Raw genomic sequence first — 19,877 nt, 5'->3', positions numbered from 1 at the left:
TGTGAAAGATTCCAAAGACAGATAGAACCCCCGCCCCACGCCCTCCACCAACCTCCACACCCCCACCATATCAGCCAGTATCATTGATAAAGACAGCCTTTCAGGGATGACACTGATAGCTGCTCCAAAACCATTCGAAAAGTGATTTGCCTGCCATTTTAGCTGCTGCTGCCCTCTTTATGATGCACACGTGTCCAGGAAGACAACGAGTCTGCTTTTACAGAAGGAATTAGGAAGGACCTTAAAAGGTTGCAAATAGGTAGTCACATTTTCAACAATTTCTATACATGACATATTGCATGCAATTAACCTTTATATTATTAAGCTTTGAATTTGTTGTAGTGGCTCAATTTAAAAGTAATTTCATTTTCAACAAAATACACTTATTATAGCGTCATGTTGATTTAAGATGCATGTGAGCATCTCAAGAATTACTGCATTTGCCTGTTCAGTCCTGGTTGCAGAAATTCTTCACAAAGCATTTAGATGATATGGCATAAAGGACCTGCTCTATGTTGTTAGCCAATCGGGGTGCAGTGTTGTGAGGACTTACAATGTGCCTTTGCGAAAAAACTGAAACAGTTTTTTTATACAAAGAAAATAAGACCTTATGTAAAATACAATTTAAAACATATTTAATACCTCAGTTTTTCACCAAAGCGAGGTTTAAACATTCAATCAGCTGTTAATTTGAAAAAGGCACTTTTAGGAGCAAAATTTAAAAGATATTTTTTTTCAAAAACTATAAAAAATGTTTGATGATAATTAAATTACTGCATTCAAAGGCCAACTCTGGCAATCAGATATGTAGACGCTGTCCTTATTTCTCTGCTCCTGCATCCCTTCACCCCTCCTCAGGCCTTCATCCCCATCTTCAGTCCAAATGAATGACGCCAGCTGGGGTCGGCCGGCTGATGCTGGGCCCTGTTAGGTGGCACTGACAGCTGAATTATCCCACAGGCCACGGTGGCTGATTATCAGCGGAGAAGTCATCAGGGCATCCCAGCCTCGCCTCCAACCCCCAAACCCCCCACATCCTCTTCCCCACACCCCTGTCACCCCTTGTCAAGAGAGCAACGCTTTCTCCAAGCTCACTGTCCAGGTCCTCTTGACAGGTAATCTCAACAATAACAATTACCACCATTACTGGTGTCATAAACAAGTGGCCAACCCCAAGCCAGGCAATAACAAAGGCTTTATAATTCACCATGCAAGGCCTTATAAATACATTTCAACAGGTAAGAAGTGTGAAGTAGAGAAAATGAGTATTGGTGCTCTCAGGCACTGAAGTAAAACTGTGTATTTGAGTATGCTGGTTGAGAGGAGCGTTGTTGGTAAAAGCTGAGGATGCAGCAGGAAACTGAAATCAAAGCTGCAGACAGATGTAAATATAATCACATGAGGAAAAGGGATTTGAGATTTTGAATATATTTTATTAGGTGCAAGTCAGATTTATTTATTTACTTACATGTTTAAATGTAGCCAGAAGTGCAGTGAAGCAGTTTTGTCTGATTTTCCTATCGATGAAGCCATTTTATCTGAGAATAGCATTGACTTTATTATTGATTTAGCAATAGAGGCAATATTTCACTGTAAATCTTGGATTATCAGAGAGAAAAGAAGAAAATCTAATTCATCAAATAAAATATCTTCCCGTCTTACATATTGACAACCAAGCAAACAAATCCCAAACAGAGGCATTATAATTTCTTTTTAATGAACTCAATTTGATTTAAGAAATAAGTGATGTGAAATTAAGTGAAACATCACTGTGTTTCGATAATTTAAAATGTATACTTCTACCAATAAAGTATATTTCCAGCTTTATTTAATACAGTTGCAAATTCTCTTTAAAATTTTTATTAATGTTTTTTAAGATATCCTTTTTCCCTCTATGCATGCTCTCTTGTTTTCCATATATATATATATATTATGCATCAGATTATTCTACCCAAGCGATTCGAGCCTTACCATTTGAAGTTTGGGCCAGCTTGCTTCCTTTCCTCAGCAAAGCAAACAAGGCGCTGTGGCCCGGAGCGCTAAAATAATTTGAGACTCCCTGATGAGGAGAGCTGAGCAGCAATTAACACGTGTCAAAGTCGACATCATCAGGTGCCACTCTCATTTTCTTCCCAAGACTCAATGGATTTTTCCCCACTTCTCATCCCGTTTCCTCTTGTTTATTCACCCCCGAAGGCGACGGTGGAAAAAGAGGTTTCCATTTCTGATGCGGCTGGACTCTGGCGCTTTTTACGATCACTAGTTAACGCCGTCGAGATCGTCGCGCTGATGTCTCGCTTCGTCCTTTATTCGTTTTTCTTTTCTTCCTTCCTTTTTTTTTTCAAGCGGCAATCAGATCAGACAGGCCAGTAATTCCTGCAGGAGCGATACTCCGAAACAGAGAAGAGGAGAGGAGAGCAGGGACTGCACCGTAACGTTAATGCTGATGTGAATTCTGCATAGTTTTTTTTTAAATCAACACTTAAATGTTCATTTAGTTTGGTAACAAGTAAATTAGATAATTTTATATAGCGCTAAAAGACGCTTTAAACGAAGTGATTTTTTTATTTACTTTCCCGTTAACATAATAATAATAATAAAAAATTAATGCACAATTGTAAATAAAATCTATGATAACGTTACTGAAAAGTCTCCCCAGAAAACAGATCTGATCATTAGATAAACAGAAATATCAGAAATTATTTACTTGCATTCCAAAAATATTGATTTATTTATTAAAGGCTACTACAAAATACATGGCTTATTTATTAATTCAAGTATAATTTCAGGATAAATTAAAAGTTTGGCACTAAAATATATAATAAAAACAAAATGCATGTGAATCAGTAACTGAAACATACTTGATAACACTGAAATAAATATAAATTGCATTTAGCAACATTATTTCCAGTAACAATCATCTTTCCTTAATTAATAACAAATACACTTTATTCCTGAATGAAAACAGGTCATTTCATTTAAATACTGCCCAATTACATACACCATTATTAACTAGGGGTGTAGTGAGTTTAAATTTCTAAATGAAGTATCAAAACAAATTAATATCAATTTTTCTATTATTAAAGACAACTTTGAGCACAATTAGAGGACACACATTGCATCTCTCTGGAGCACAATTTCATTTTTAACTGTCATTATTTATGACAGTTAAAATTCTGGAAAGTCTGGATGTAAACCACAGATGTGTTTAATCTCCAGCTAATTCAACCCACAATGTCAATGTGCTTGCAAAGATGAAGAAAAGGAAAAAATGAGAAATCCAGAAACTAAAATACATCAACAGCAGCATCATGTGGCAACACAACCTCATTTCTAAGGGTTTAAGTTAACCAGTTTTTCTGTGCCCTTGTGGATGCGGATTGAAGAAAAGGGAAGAAGAAAAGGAGGAGGAGGAGTTTTTGTTGCTATTCTTCTGACCTGAGCTGCTCATCTTCCTCAGAGCTCAGCGGGAGCTCGGCCAGCACTTGCCTTGCCTACCCAGGGTCCTTTTGGTGTGTGCATATCATTAGCATACATTTCTTCCTGGCTGACGAGGCCTCGCTCTCATTAAAGCTTCATCTCACAAATTCCCTCCCAGAATCCTGCTGGTCCTTGCCGCCATGAATCCGTACCTGTGGTGGTGGTGGCTGCTGATGATGGCATGCTGTTGTCCAAAATCAACCAGATGAGGGTGAGAAGATTGGGAGGGAAGGGGAGGGGGGGGCAGAGGGAAAAAAGATGGGATGTATTGGGAGAAAGGGCAACAGTGTCTGTGGAGTGAAAACAAAAGAGAAAGCAAAGGAGAGGAAGAAAAAACTGAAGTCAAGTGAGAGAGCGGATAAATGAGTCCTCTGTGTGCACTAATGCTCTCTCACCCCCCCTCTCTCTCTGTCTCTCTCTCTCTCTCTCTGTTCCCCACTCTCTCTGTGTTTCTCTCTCTCTTTCTGACTCTTGCACCAGGCTCCATTTTGTGTTAAGCAGCTCCCTCTCTCATGACAGATCTCTGGTAGGGTCATGGGCCAAAGTTGAGGATAGGGTCAGTTGTAACACAGCTTGTAAGGGAACTCTGCAAACTCTTCATCTCTCCCCCCTCACAAATATCTCTTCTATCACTCTGTCACCCTCGGCCAAAAAGTGCTTTGCAAGCTCCAGGTTGATGAACTACTGCATCTTTAAAGTAAAAATGATAAGCATATGGTGAAGAAAGCCCATGAAAAGATGAGCATTTAGATTTGTTCCTTTTTTTCAAAAGACTAAACAACAGGAAGGAGCTGGAGGAGTGGGGTATATCACTGCAGGTAAGATCCAAGATGTCCAGTTTGACTAATAGAGAAGTTGCTTATTAGATGCCAAAACACTGCACTCTGGTTTATAACTCCACGAGGACAGATTTTACAACTGTAGGAAATTATAGCAGTGACAATTTTTTAAATGAGCGTGAGGTAAGCAGAAATCCAGTGCACACATTAAATAGGAATCTTGCAGGAATGTGTGCTACTCGAGATTAATTTCCTCACCAGACAACTATGTATTCCCCCCCCCCCCGCAGGACACCTGGGCTTTGACACCAAAAATGCATCAATAGAGTGGTCACACAAGTTTAAACAATGTGTACTTCTGAGTACATCTACATATTGTTTCAGTACTTTTTTCCTTTCCTATCCATGTAAGCTCCAACCACATTTATGAGGGTGCAACTTCAGAATGTATACAGATTTCTAGCAAACTTTTTCTCAAGTATTATATATGTTAAAAATGTAAAGCATGGATTCATTTACCTTTGCTTCAAAATGGTTATTGGTAGCCATGCTCACGATCAAGTAATGAAGACATTGCACATCACTAGTGCAACAGTGTGGTTCACTGATGTGCTTTCCTTTCCTTGTTTTTAAAAACTAAACATTCAGTCATACGCCGTAAAAGCTTGCATCCACTCATGAAACAGACGAGTGGAGGGAAGATGTTATGAAGAGCAAACCATGGCACACCAAAGGAATTTATAGACATTCTGCATGTATGCAGAGCCCATACATGCAAGGACTCGCACTCACACGCAAAATGAACCACACATATAACACAAATACACGGACAAACCGCATCAGTCAAACCTCCATACCGCTAAACACTAGTGGAGAGCGGAAAACAGAGAAAGAGCGCGAGAGAGGGAAAAAATGATGAAGTCGGACTTGAACATCAAACAATAAACAGTCCATTAAGTCTGTGGGTGAAAGGGTTGGGGGAGCAGGGGGTGGGAAGGCAGATATTGGGGAGGTGGGGGGAGAGGAATGATGGGAGTTTATTTAAAGCATGGTGACCCCATGGCCGAAGGCTGCCTCGGTACAGGGATGAATAAAACTTTAATGGCTCATAAAACACAGCGACCCCTTCTCTGAGCCCAGCTTCACATCGTTTATTCCTCCTGGAACAACCAATCAGAATCTGTGAATCTCCAAACACAAAAAAGGGCGAGAGAGGAAAACAAGAGTAGAGTTAAATAAATAGTTCTGAAACTTCAGTTTAAATTCTTGGAGCGAGAGTCATGACTAATTAAGACAAATCTCACTTGTCCTGTACATTTACCGAAGAGAACAAAACACATTTTGAGACTGCAAATCGGGATACAGGGTGGGTTGCCAAAAAGAGTCAAAGAGCGTAATGTTAGACTTGGTGCTTGGACAGTAAATTAAAGACTGTGTTGTGGCTAAACAAAAAAGGTACGAGGCTTAAATTAGTGAACTTCAGAGGTGTTAGACTGCCATGGTTTTGAACAACTAGAACAGAGCCAGGCTAGTTGATTCGGTGTACTTTAAGTCTTCATTACTTTGTGATCGTTATATGGAGCTGGAGCTGCATAACTAAACCATATGCAGGAGATTGACAGCATTCTTCTAATATTACTCTGAGGGAGAATGCTACAAGACAGCGCTTTCCAAAAAAAACATGGACTCAGATGAGAGGCACAGGAAAGGTAGTTGAGAAAGAAGCAGAAAGAGCAAATTTATAGGTAAAAGAAAGACATTTATCATCAGAATGCTCTGACAATGCAGAAATGAAATGTAAAAAAGAAAGAAATTGAAGGCATTTACTTTGTCAAGTAGAGCTTGACAAAGACATGCAAATCACACAAACGCATGGCCACAACCTTTTTATCACCACACTGCAAAGGTACAAACTATCATCAGCAGTTTAATCCAACCCATGTGAACTTCACTTATTGCCAAGGACCATTTGCCTCTTTGGAAATGGGCCCGTGACAATCTGAAGCTGAAGTGTCAATCCACGCCACCCACACCCCTGGGCTTTGGGTTCTGTAAACATGCAGCTGTCACCTTATTTAACGCTCTGCAATTTCTTACCCTCCACTTCACTCAATCTGCACTAGTCTGACTCCAGGAGTCACTCTGTTGATGTGTTGAAGTGCGGTAATTTGCATTTCTTAGTTGCCACTTTTCCCAGGATCACTCCTACTTGTTACTTTAATTAGCAACAGCCATTTCACTGAATTTTTTGTCTAACTTGACCACTAAATACATTCACTTTACATGCATGTCAAAGCATATAGAATTATTAACATTTGATTTTAGTCAGAATGCAACAAAAAGTTAACTACACTTTAAAATAAATAATCTGTGCTGCAGACACGGGATCCAAAAAGTGCAGGCATGCCCCTATGTGACCATATTGGATGAAAACACATAATGTGTGTCTGTATATATTTGTGTGCACTACGGTCTGTGACCCTCCAAAGCCCTTTCCTCCCCTACTTGTTCAGCCCAGCGGGTGTCATTTTCAGGTCATGAGACTGTAAATATACATAGTTAGACCCTACAGCCATAAATCAGAGTGAACAGCCTGAACTCCTACACAGACAGATAACATGAGCCAGACGTGATCTGCCTGCTTTAATAAATAATAATAGCACATATTCACATCTTACAGTAAGATAGGAGTAAAGAGTATATCAATTAAACTGACTACTATCACACCCACACACATCATCACACAGTGTAATATAATGTACAATACTGCTATTTTAACTGCAACTATTCACCATCTTTAAAACCAAATATCACTATATATTACCATACAGTAAATGCTACAAACTATACCATTTATATAGTGATTAAGCAAACTTTTAAATATTTAATTAATTACAATTTGCTTGTTTTTATAAAAATATATCTTTTTATAAATTAATTGGACTTAAATAAACTGGATTCTAGATACACATTTAAGTCCACAAAACAGATAAAGAAGGAAAATCTGGAACTGTTAATATCACTGTAATCCCAAGGACTGCGTCCATATAAGTGTTTTTGACACATATGGATATACACTCCTACGCTGGATGTGTCCAAATGGATGGAGTTTTAGTTACTTACATGGTCACTATTTTCAACCAGATTTCAACAACAACAAGAATTTGGTGGAGTGATGATCTGGAATATTGTAAAGTGATAAGATGACAGATTTTTAAGGATACTTGCAGGTGAAAAAGTGACCTCTGAGTAGCTATTTTGTCCCTTGGTAAAGAAGTTTTTTTTTCTTTTCTCATGCAGGACAATGCACCAACCCACGGACTGCTTTGTAGACATGAGAACAAAACCATAAAATAAATATTCCTAAATTCAAAATTGGAAAATCTATGAAGGTAGAGGTTTTACTGGTGCCAATGCTTGTACATCACCTGCACCACCTGCACTACTGTGCTACAGAGTCTATTAATTAAAATGATATTGTGATATTGTGTCTTCTATTTATAACACTATCAGTGGCATTGTTGCTTGTGTTTTGAACTTGTCAAGGCTCCAACAATTTCCAGACTAAGCTGCTTGATCTACAGTGCATCACTATAGATCATGCAGCATAGCAGTCACACATGCCAAAACTCATTAGCACAGTGGAACGATGGAGGAAATAAGTTGAATCTTTTTATAAAGTTACTTTTCATGCAGAAAGACAGCTCTGTGACTGAACTTGCTCATTTTAATTACTGCTTTGTTTATAATTATCATTACCCATAGGCTAATGCATATTGACTTATGCTATGGCAGTCTCCAAAAGTTGATTCTGTTCATCTGGACGTAGCGTTTTGTGGGAGAAACGTTTCGTCACTCATCCAAGTGACTTCTTCAGTCTCAGCTGACTGCAAGTTTCCCCAATCTTATAAACAGTACATTTGCATAATGACTGAAACCAGCCTGTCAGTCCAAGAAGGCTAACCTGCCACTTTTCATATCCTCCCTGGTGAATTTGATGTGTCGGTCCACCAAATTAATGTGATCCGTGAATTGTGGTACATCCTGAGATTTGATTTTCACCCAGGTGTCATCCACATATCTGAACCAATGGCTTGGTGGTGTTCCAGGGTAGGATAGCAAAGCCCTCTTTTCCACTTCTTCCATGTACAAATTGGTCACAATGGGTGAAACTGGGGAGACCATGGCACACCCATGTTTCTGCCTGTAGAACTGACCCTTGTATGTGAAGTAGGTGGAATAAAGACACAGTTCCAAAAGCAAACACACTTGGTCGATGCTGAGAGTGGTCCTGTTGCTGAGGTTGGTGTCATCCTGTAATCTCTTACGGACTACCTTCAACACTTCCGTGACTGGGATGCAAGTGAAGAGAGATGTAACGTCGTACGAGACCATGGTTTCATCTGCCTCCATAATGACATCTCTCACCTTCTCAACAAAATCCAGGGTGTTGTGGATGTGGTGTTCAGAGCTGCCCACCAGCGGGTTGAGGATCGAAGCCAGAAACTTGGAGGTGTTATAGGTGACAGAGTTGATCATGCAGACAATCGGTCTTAAACGTGCACCCTGTTTATGTATTTTCAGTAAACCATACAGACTTGGTGTAGACTCCCCTGGGTATAGCCCATCTTACAATGCTGTGATTGCAGCCATTCCCCAACTCTCTGTGAGTGGTACTCATGGCTATTGATCAGTGGTCTTTGATCAGTGGGTTTTGGTCAGTGGTTGATGATCAATGGTCATGAGAATTTGCATAATTAAGACCATTGTTCCTTCAGCAGGCTGGTTTCAGTCATTATGCAAATGTACTGTTTATAAGATTTGGGGAAACCTGCAGTCAGCTGAGACTGAAGAAGTCACTTGGATGAGTGACGAAACGTTTCTCCCACAAAACGCTACATCCAGATGAACAGAATCAACTTTTGGAGATTTCCTTTCCTGGATGATTGAGAATGCATCAAGACGTATGTTGAGAGTATTTTGAAGTCGTTAGAATAAAGTAAAACTGCCTTTACTGGTGCCAAGATAGACTGCCTGTATATTGGACCTGGAGTCAATATATTTTCCTGGTCATTAAAGGGGGTCCAATAAATTGAGAGGATATTCACCCCAAAAGATACGAAACACACTCGGTGTCTACAATGACGATAATACGCACGGTAGCCACAGTAACTGAATACTGATGATCGTGTGTATGCAAAGTCGTAAAGCAAAAGTTACTTGCCAAAGCTTGTCATTAATGCCAGGTGTCAAGTGAGATAACTGTTAAGTTTTAAACAGAGCTTTAAAATTGCACTTCTTTCAGTCTACCAAATTTCAGAGAGGTTTTATGACCAAGAAGGTATTCAAGCTTTGCTTCGAGGCAACTGGCCTCTTAAAACATACTTCTTGTAAAAAACTGAGCCAACACCTTTTCCTCTCTCAAAGGCTAGAAAAATTAAGACGGTAGGCATTCTTTGTCATAATTATCGACAATAAAAGTTTACTGAATAGACTCTAAAACCTGTTTGGTGGTTTTCATTGTAATTAAGAGCAGAACATTCACAATGTGCAAAACAATATGAAGCTACTGAGGTTTCTTCTCTGCACAGGGAGCATGAAAAAAAGTGAATGCTTTATAAAAAAAGAAACAAATACTTTAAAGATATATTTCCCCATAAATACAACTACCGTTGTTCACTGTGATCTACTATTACTGACTAAATTTGGAAAAGACTTGGGTTTTAAATTCCTAGTTAATCTGGAGGTACAAATTTGAATGTAGCTGGTTTTAGCAGAGCAGAACTTTTTATCCCTCAATGAAACCAGCCAGCAATATATGCAACTACAGAAAAATAGCATGTGTTCTCCCACTTCGTTTTAAACCAATAAATAAAAGTTAAGTAAATCTAAGGCTCTAGCATAGCCGGTATTATCTGCTATTACAGTTAAATTAGTGTCAACTCCTATCCAGAAAATCATCGACTCAGTCATCCAGACGTTAATAATAACGAGTGAGTTCTACTTGACCTCATCAGGATCAGTCACTACATGGAGTTCTCATTACTATATTAAACAAAATAAAATCATTCATTATGTCATCTATAATGGTGATGCTGTAGGTCAAAGGTGTAAAAGTAGAGTATGAAATGAACGCATTTTTTGTTCAACACCCTGGCAACAGTTAGGACAAAATATGTCAAAAATCTAAACTTTACATCATCGCATGATATCAGGGGGCAGTTAACCTGAACTGTGCTACATTTACATCATTCCGTCTGTGATCTCTGAGGCGGTAAATGTTTGTCCAGGCATTAACACATCATCAAAGTGTCTGAAATCCTAGGGGGTTTGATCCTCCGGATCTCTGGAGGGTCCGTGGACACAAAGTCTACAATTATCTCTCTGTTATGTCAAGTATGCTTGAGCCAAAAATTGCTTGCCTTGGATTGTTCAGAGCTATCGGGTTCCCATGTGAAAACACAAGTACATGACATCACTGAGTCACTTAGCTAGCTATAGCTACCTCACACACACACAACTCACACGCACACACTAATCCCTAGTCTTAAGCATTTGACCTACAAAGACCATATGGCTGACTGTTTCTCCACTGACTTCCATTATTGAACAAAGCAAGGGAAGTATGGTAAAGGGAATACCCTTGTCACCATATTGGTGTTATGGCAATCTGAACATGTCTTTAAACTATTTTGGAGGTTTTTAAGAGGAAAACATTTGATATTCATTAAAGAAACCAGAGGTAAGCTTTTTTTTCTCTGAGCGAATTTCATAAAAAATAAAAAAACAAAAAAACAATATAATACGCAATATGCCAAAATCTATTAGATCAAAAAGACATTTCATGTATGGGAAGTCTGTATATACTCTATAAAAGCCCTCGATTAACTTGTGGTAAACTATATAAAAGAGGGTAGATAACTGCTGATTTTAGCTGGAATGTGACATTTGCATACTCATAGTTTAAAAAAAAACTTGCCAGCTGAGACAAAGAGAAAGCAGCTGTTAAAAGCATCTTTTAAGAAAAGTAAAGTAAGTAGTAAGTAGTAAAATACTCACAGTAACAGATTCGATTAAGAAAGTTAAAGTTTTATTCTTCGGTACGTGAATACATGTTTATTACTTTGAAAATTTATTTTTCTATTGTCCCAACAAAGACAAACTTTGTACAACTATAACATTTTTGTTGGCATCACTAAAACTGGGCTTATTAAACCAGCTTTTTTTGTCAACTATTAACTGATTTTAAGTAGAAAGAATTCAAATACTCAAATAATGCTCCATATAACAATTTAAGCTTTATCCTGCCTTAATTATCCTAAATCTCAAAAGAATTTAATTTTCAATCAAAACCAAAGCTACACAGAGCAGCTACACATTAAATATCAAAAAGCTATACAGCAAGTGAAGTGAAAGTAACAGCGTATAACCCCCTCTGCCCCAGACAAAGGACATTATTGTTTCTAACATTTCTTTCACTCTGCCGACCCCATAAATACATAAATAATTTAAAAAATGTATAGATAATTTAATAAAATAACAATGGCTTTGTGATAATCACAAAGCAGGAGTTCAGTATTCTTTCACCTATTGGTTAAAAGTACCAGGTACATTCATAAGTTTCCACACTACTGATGCAATTAGCAAAACATCTTTTCATAAAGTGAGGACAGGTGAGAACAGGAGAGGAGGAGAGAATGAGGCAGGAAGTTCAAGTTAAGTCATTCTATCAGGAACAAACCTGACAGTAAGTGTAAAAGATTAATGACTGCTGTGTTATTTGAAATGAACTGACAATACTTAATTAAATGAATAATTAGTGTTCATTTGTTGAAACAGTTAAGTGCTGTTTTGCTCGTGTACTCTTTTTCTTTGCAACAGACCTTTACCATGGTAATAACTGAAAAACTACGATTGCTAATAATAATAAGTATAAAAATAATAAAATTTGATGCACAATGTGTGATGCAGCAGCAAGATAATATGGACCCTGGACACTTGTTAACATGATCGTAATAAATGCAGCATGTATATATATATATTTAATCTCCATCAGGACCACAGAGTTAAATTTCTAGGACTGCAATATATTTAAAATAATACTGACATGACCTTGTGTAAAAATAAAGAGGAAGCTAAACCAATGTTGTATCAAACCATAATTCAAATTTTTACAGAGGTCATTATTCATCCTCTCTCCATCTTAACACTGACACTTTCCCTACTCTTTAACTGCCACCATCAACCACAGTGTAATAACATGCACATTCATAAAAAGCACACAGTGTAATAAATTACTAAGCACATGCAAATATCCCATCAAACTATGCAGCAGGGAACTTTACACCACTATCACTGAAAATGTGTCTTGTCACTGCTGGAGAAGCAGAGATACTACAGAGAACATACAAATCATCATTTGTTTCCGACTAAGCTTGCTCTAAATCTCACGGTCTGCCCGGTGGATAGAAATCAGCATGAACTGCCTTAAAAAACAAAAACAAAATAGCAGCCCAGAATTGTTTTTTTTTTGACAAACAACTTTAACTTTATGACAGACCTATACGACCTCACTTTTTACAACGTTTTTTGAAGTTATAAAGACTGAAAAGCTTTAAAACTTCTGTTTATTTCAGTCATGATCTAAAGCTAAAAGAGCTAAAAGATTAAACTCAGAAATCAGTACTATCTTGTTATTATTGATGTTATTTTTACAGAGAAATATTCTACTAAAAAGACTTCTCGACCCAATGCAACAGACTCAAATGGGCAAAAAGTAGATTTCTGAAATAAAATTATTTTTGCCATACCGTGTAAGTTCATTTCTATGTTATTACTTTAAGAAGTGCATTGAGGCAAACTTTAAACGATTAGGACTAATTAAATGTTGGCTGTTTTCCATCACAGTGCAGATACTGCTGTAGGCTGAAAGTTAGCTCTTTCTCACTTTATGGTTCAGCAACTTGAAACTCTGAATGTGATCTTTGACAAACCCACTCTCTCTCTCTCTCTCTCATACACACACACACACTCCTTGTTTTCGTATTGGCTTTGATAAAAGGCCCGGGAGGTGGAGAAGGGAATAGTGGAGTGTGTCGGCTGCTGGTGTAGGCTTACTGTGCTAGGAGATGCACTGGGCCATTACACGTGACCTTTGACCCCAGCAGGCACCTTGAGGTGAAATGACACGGGCCTGCTCTTACTCAGCTGGAACAAGAGAGAGGAGTAAGACACAGGGTGAAGATATATGCAAGGTTAGTGTGTATATATGCACATGTTACGGTGCGTTCATACTGATGTGTGAGTACCATTCATGAATCCCTCCCTTTACGAATGCAGGACACCACCAGCTCGTTCCCAGACGCACAGAGAGCGGCTGGCCTGTTATGGGGCTACGTGATGGGTTGGGGGTGGGGGGTTGCTAAATGTAAATTTTAATTACAAACACCTCTTTCCAGTTACCAGTCAGTGAACCTGAAGAGAATTTGCCTGAATTAAAACACACACGTATATGTATTTTTTCCAAAAATGCAACTGTAACATAGTTTCTGTATTTGAGGACAGTGATTTGCAGTGAAGTGCACATTTTTTGATGATATTCTCAGTCATAGGAATTTTAATTCAGTCAAAATTAAAATATTTATTGAATTTGGTATTTGAGGGTATTTTCTGTACCCCTTTGGATAGCTCACTAAATTCACACATTTAATACACTGTTGAAATATTTTCGGAAGCTACAAAAGAGTAGATTTTCAGATGTGTCAAGCATTGGCTTTTGCTGTTAGCCTCTTACGATTAACAAAAACTTGGAAGAAAAGTATTACATTTCCAGCATCAAAGCTATAGCAGGATAAATGCATCCAGTCAAAAATAAATAAATAAATGAAGGAATAAAAACAGACTTCCACTGACACAAATTTTTTCATCGACTGAATAAAAAAGAAACTCTTCTGTTAATATTGTCAGGAACATCACCTTTCCATCAACAGACTCTGATGTCCCTGCGTGTTGTCAGATATGCCTGATATTTTTATATTTTCATAATCTTGTGCCATTATTAAGAATTAAAAACAAAACAAAAACAAATAACAGATGATTTCAGAGTGCAGCAATGACAGATATATTTCACAGACAGAGAGCACAGATGCAGACATAAGTATAAACTCAGATATAGCACTTGATATTAGGGATTCTTAATTGGTAAGAAGTCCCTTCATCCTTTGCGTCCCCATTGCAGTCACCCATAGTTGTGACAAGTCTGTCTGCGTTAACATGGCCCTCCTCCTAACTGTCCACTCAACTGCTCAACAAACGATCACTCAAGCATGGACATCTTACTAATGATGGATTAATGTGCATGTGTGCTTGTGTGTGAGTGCACGCCAATCAAGGTAAATGACCTAATAGCTAACACCAACAGTCTGCCAAGTACAGTAAAAAAAAATACGGCCATGTGCAAATATTCTCAGTTGATTATCCTTTTCTGAACAAAGAACAACAGGATCAAAAAGACTCTACTGTCTATTATGTTACATATTAATTTAAGTGAATATGTTTTTTACATTTTATCAAACAGTTGCCTCTATTTAGGTATGCATCCATTATTGCATGTACAACTCAATGATCATGTGGTGACTGAATTGAAATGTATTATACATGGAATTGTGTTTGGGCCTAATGTTTGTATTAGTTGATTCAATTAATTGTATATGTCAAACTTTAAAACATGCATTCAGAGACATTTTAGTGAATTTCTTTGAATCTCTCCTGCTGCGCTCCAAATGAAGACTCAAAATGAAAACAATATTTGATTAGTAAATACTACTGATTGCTGCAATAACCTGGAGAAATCTATCAGATCTCTACACCAAAGATATCATAAACTTATCATCTTGATTACCTCAATAGCCACATCTATTCTCTTTTAAAGGCATCAGAGTGTCCAGATGACAGAAAGAAAACACAGTAAATGAGGAAAAATGAGCTTCTTAATCACCAATAATTTGCATTTACTGAATCCAAAATTTTTACAATAACATATTAATCAGCGCTACTGGCTGAAAAAGAAAAAAATTAATAACTTCCCTGCATATTTATGATAACAGAAAGCTCACAAATGTTCATTATGCACTTATCAGCATGCAACACACACACACACACACACACACACACACACACACACTACAACTGCACAGACATTTATAAATCTACACACTCATCATATCAGTGATGAAAGTTCCGTATAGGAGACAAGTTACAAAATAGGTGCTGACATTTATATGTAAATACAAACCAGGGCAAGCCTGTGCCTGCAAGCACCCACATGATCCTTTGTTCATCTGCAGTCAGATACACCCTTTGAAAAACAAAGAAGCTGAGGGGAAAGAGAAAAGGGGGCAGTGCCAAAGTACCCTTTTGCCAAGAGAAGGTGGAGGGGGTCGCAGTAGGCGGTGGTCAGAAGACAGTGAAGAAGGTGAAAGGTCAGCAGTACAAGAGCATGTTTGTGTGTACGCCGTTCTAACTATTGTTCATTGTGTGTGTATATGTGTGTGCGTTTTATCTCCTAGGGCTTACATCACTCACTAAGTGATCCCATTTGTGCTTAGTTAACCAATAAAATCACTAATAATCAAAAGCAAATTAAATAGTTATTCCCCAACTTAAAGTTTTACTGAGGCAAACACTTAAGGAAATCTGAGGGGAAATGGCGAGAGGATTGCAGATTACAGACTAAATGCAACATACAATAGCCTTTCTGTCTAAGTCAATCAGTGTAAAGGTAGGTTTAAGTGAGTAGGAATTTTCTCACATGGTGTAAATGGCCACGTTACCACATGATTATGAAAGTCATTTGGAGCGGCTCTAAACAACTCGGAACAATTTAGAAAATACTCAAGGACACATGAGGTAATCATTGGAGGGTGCCAACTGGCTTCAACATGACAGTTGCGATTAAAAAGATTTCCACACAACACACTTATGCACTCAGAAAATATACACTTCCTGCACATGTACATATATGAATTCATGCAAATAAACACACATGTGCATATGACACATATGTATATACACACATCTTCGAACTTCTCACACATCTGATTTGGCTGCCCTGTGGCTGCACACACACACACACACACACACACACACACACACACACACACTTTATCACACACCAACAGAGCCATTATAACCAGCATAAACAAGAATGACAAGTTGAGATTAATGAAGGGCCTGGCAGTGACAGGCCAATTTAACTGTCAACCGTGATGGCTGTTGAACTTCACCAGTGTATTTATACAAGGGTACCTTAGTGCCTTAAAATGTTACTAATTGATCATGACCAATAAGTAATTAGAAAAGCTGATATTGTGTCCTTCTTCCACACGTGTCAAAGGCACACACTGAGGAGGCGCGACTAAGAATAATGAATAGAAATGGATAGATTTTAAAATGAAGTGTATTGGTAGCCATCTTATTCCTTTTAAAATGTAGCTTCTGTTCAGTGTTTTTTTCTGTTTCAGTGGAAGTACACTGTCTCATAGCCTCTGGCAGTAGACCCATCACTGTGCTTGTCCTGTTAGACCTCTGTGCAATTGAATTTTAACAGGACGTATTGTTATCAGTACCACTGACCACAATATTTACTACAGTATTTAGAATACTATGTTGATATTCAAGGAAATGTGCTTCAGTGGTTTGAATCACATCTATCTCATAGATTCCAATCTGTGCGTGTAAATAGGGAGTCTTCCTCACACACTTATGTTAGTCATGGAGTTCCACAGGGTTCTGTGCTGGGACCAATAGTTTTTACAGTATACATGCTTCCCTTGGGTAATACTAGTTGAAAAACTGTATATATATTTTCATCAGTATCCAAAAACCATCCAGCTGCATTTGTCCATTGAGCCAGATGATACAAATCATCTAGTTAAACTACAGGCATGTCTAAAGACTTAAAGGCCTGGATGACCTCTAACTTCCAATTTCTAAATCCAGACGAAAGCTGTACTTGGAAATCTTACCAATATGGTGTCTAACAAAATATTTACTTTAGATGGCAATACCTTGGATCCAGCCAACACTGCAAGGCATGCTGGTGTCAATTATGATCAGTCCTGCAGAACCAACCGATATGTATGACTACACAAAATATAATTTAAAAAAAGACTGGTGCTTTGGAACAAAACTAAATAAAAATGTTTTAATTGTTATCTGTAAAATGTGCCTGTAAAATTTAAAAGGGATGAATGAGCCACTTCCAGTATAAGTGTGTGTGTGTTTGTACATATATACAAACACAAGGGCTTAGAATCATGGAACTAATGTTTTCATCAGCAACAGTGGTGGCCTTGTGGATGCAAAATAATTTGAAATGCTGCAGTTTCTATTTTCAGAAGTTGCCTAAACCCTGAGAGCCTAAAAATAAAGCATGAACCTTAAGGACACTGTCAAAAGAAGAAAAGCGCTGAGTAAAATGCTGATTGACTATTTCTTACATATTACAGACTCATAATAAAGTTAAAAAGTTAATTCTTAGGTAACAGTTTTGCAGACAGGAAATAAAGTAGGTAATCTACAAACCAATGACCTTTTTTTTAACTACATATCAAAATATTAAAACATCTCTGGTTTCATTTTATCTGCTTTTCTTGATATATTTAACTTCACTTGAAAAAAAAACCTCCCTTATCTATCATCTTACCTCTCACTGATACTCTTTGCCAGCACTGGTCCAGTCCCAGCCCAGTTCCCTGCAGAATTTATTGGGTTATTCTAACCACTGAGAGAGCTGACAGTGGCCTTGGCTCCCTGGCTTGATTTCACATCCTCCATTGGCAGCTCAAGGCCTGGCTCACTGAAAAGGAATGTGTGAGAGAAATATAGTGTAAATATATGGGGTCTAACAGTGACACCACTCTCAGAGGAGACCCTGGTGTTATAAAGAGAATAAAAATAATATATCTTGGCAGCTGGAGAGAAAGCTGATGATTTTAGACACCTGTTACATTTGTATGATGGATTTTACACATAATTTGTGCCAGATATAAATATTTGAAACAAATTCACTACTCCTGCCATTCATTAACACATACTGTCAAGTCATATCAGGTCAAGACATCAATTGATCACACAATTTTACATGCAGTTAAATGTTAAATATGCTAGAAATCTGCACATATATGCATTATGTTTTTATAAAATAGTTTTTAAGACAGTCTCAGCATGCAAAAAAGAACACACATTTCAAAATTAGCAACTTTTTTCCAGGTTCCTACTTCAGTGCATTTCCAGAAATAACTAAAATACATAGCAAACAACAAGCTCTTCAGCCTGAATTATTATTTTTGCATGTTTTCTTTGAACACTTAATGACATTCAGGAAAATTGTTTACAGCTTAATCTGCTAAAAGTGATAAAAGGAACCCTGTGTAAGTTTACACAAGTAAATACCACACGGCATGGGTCTGTATTTCCACAATGACAGTATAAAAGTATAAAGTATAAAAGTGTGAAAATGCTGTATTGGTCAGTTGTGGAGTTTGCTGTTATTTTGGACATGCACTAAATTGGAGGAGACCCTGGTGAATGCCCAGAACTCAAGAGAGGCAAGGGAAAGAAAGGTCTAGGCATCTCTGTCAACGACCAGCCCCCACAACCCAAGACAAGATAAGATTAAGAATGAGTGGATGTACAAAGAAATACAATCAAGCAAATATAAATTAAAGGGAAAGAATAACAAATGACAAACATAAACATACTGTTTGCTTGATCTGAGAGAAATAAATCTTTGGTTGCTACTTGAGTTTTTTTTGTTCTCTAGGCAATACGGTGATATATTATTGACAAGAAAATACTTAGATTTTTGGGTTAGATCTTAAATATGTTAAGAGCTGAGCCATGAATGAAATGTGCTTGGGAAGTTTCCTTTTTTGGCCATTCTCTTGCATGTTTGAGGAGGCTGAAAAAAAAAGACAAAGGATGTAAGATAATGATTCCCTAAAAAGGCACAAAGTAAAATACAAGCCTTTTGTAATCTGGAACACAAGTTAACTTCTCTGCAAAACAGTTTAAAAAGTACAGTGATGATTTTGTGCTTATCTTTTAATAAATGCATTCAGACTTGTGCTAGGATATGTTCAAATGTCATCAGATGAATGGAAAGGAGTGCATTTCTAAAACAGGCAAGAGTGAAAAAACAAAAGTTTTCTACTACACTACACTACACAAACACTCAAGTAGACCCCAAAAAACACACTTAAGTTGTGATGTCACCTCTGGATGCTATCAGAGCAGATTAATTAAAGTGTCAACAAATTTCTTTCTAAACAGCTGATACGCATCACCTAAATATATCACTCTGTAAAAAAATCTTTGCCAATAGGTGCCGTCTCAGTTGGCATCTACAGCTATCCCAGCAGCAAATGCACAACACTTACTTTGGCATTCACTGCTAAAAATATGTGCCTGCCTATTTTCCCAAGTTGTCTTGGGGACCGCTGTTAGTGTAAAGGCTAATGACATCTAGCAGGTTGGGTGTGTTCGCCTCTAGATATCAGTGTGTGTGGAGGGGTAAAAGGTGTTCACCCTTTATTTGCTGAGTGGATACGAACCTCT

The 19,877-nt window shown here is 37.8% G+C and overlaps 2 long non-coding RNA genes across 2 annotated transcripts in view; both read right to left on the bottom strand.

Moving 5' to 3' along the window:
* Positions 1–1,065: 1,065 nt before the first annotated feature.
* LOC146375213 (uncharacterized) lies at positions 1,066–2,510 on the bottom strand. Its single transcript, XR_014802108.1, has 3 exons — positions 1,972–2,510; positions 1,469–1,538; positions 1,066–1,372 (listed from the first exon to the last, which is right to left on the bottom strand). It is a non-coding gene; the product is annotated as an uncharacterized LOC146375213 (long non-coding RNA).
* Positions 2,511–17,970: 15,460 nt separating this feature from the next.
* LOC146375212 (uncharacterized) overlaps positions 17,971–19,877 on the bottom strand; it is a 43,731-nt gene continuing 41,824 nt past the window's right edge. The window contains exon 3 of the long non-coding RNA XR_014801989.1: positions 17,971–18,117. This is a non-coding gene — a long non-coding RNA (uncharacterized LOC146375212). The remainder of the gene's footprint in view (positions 18,118–19,877) is intronic.

The sequence above is a fragment of the Perissodus microlepis genome, chromosome 13 (genome assembly GCF_051167445.1).
Source record: "Perissodus microlepis isolate ML-2025 ecotype Zambia chromosome 13, ASM5116744v1, whole genome shotgun sequence".
NCBI lineage: Eukaryota > Metazoa > Chordata > Actinopteri > Cichliformes > Cichlidae > Perissodus > Perissodus microlepis.
The sequence above is the reverse complement of the archived record's forward strand: the minus strand, read 5'-3'. Positions and strand labels throughout refer to the sequence as shown.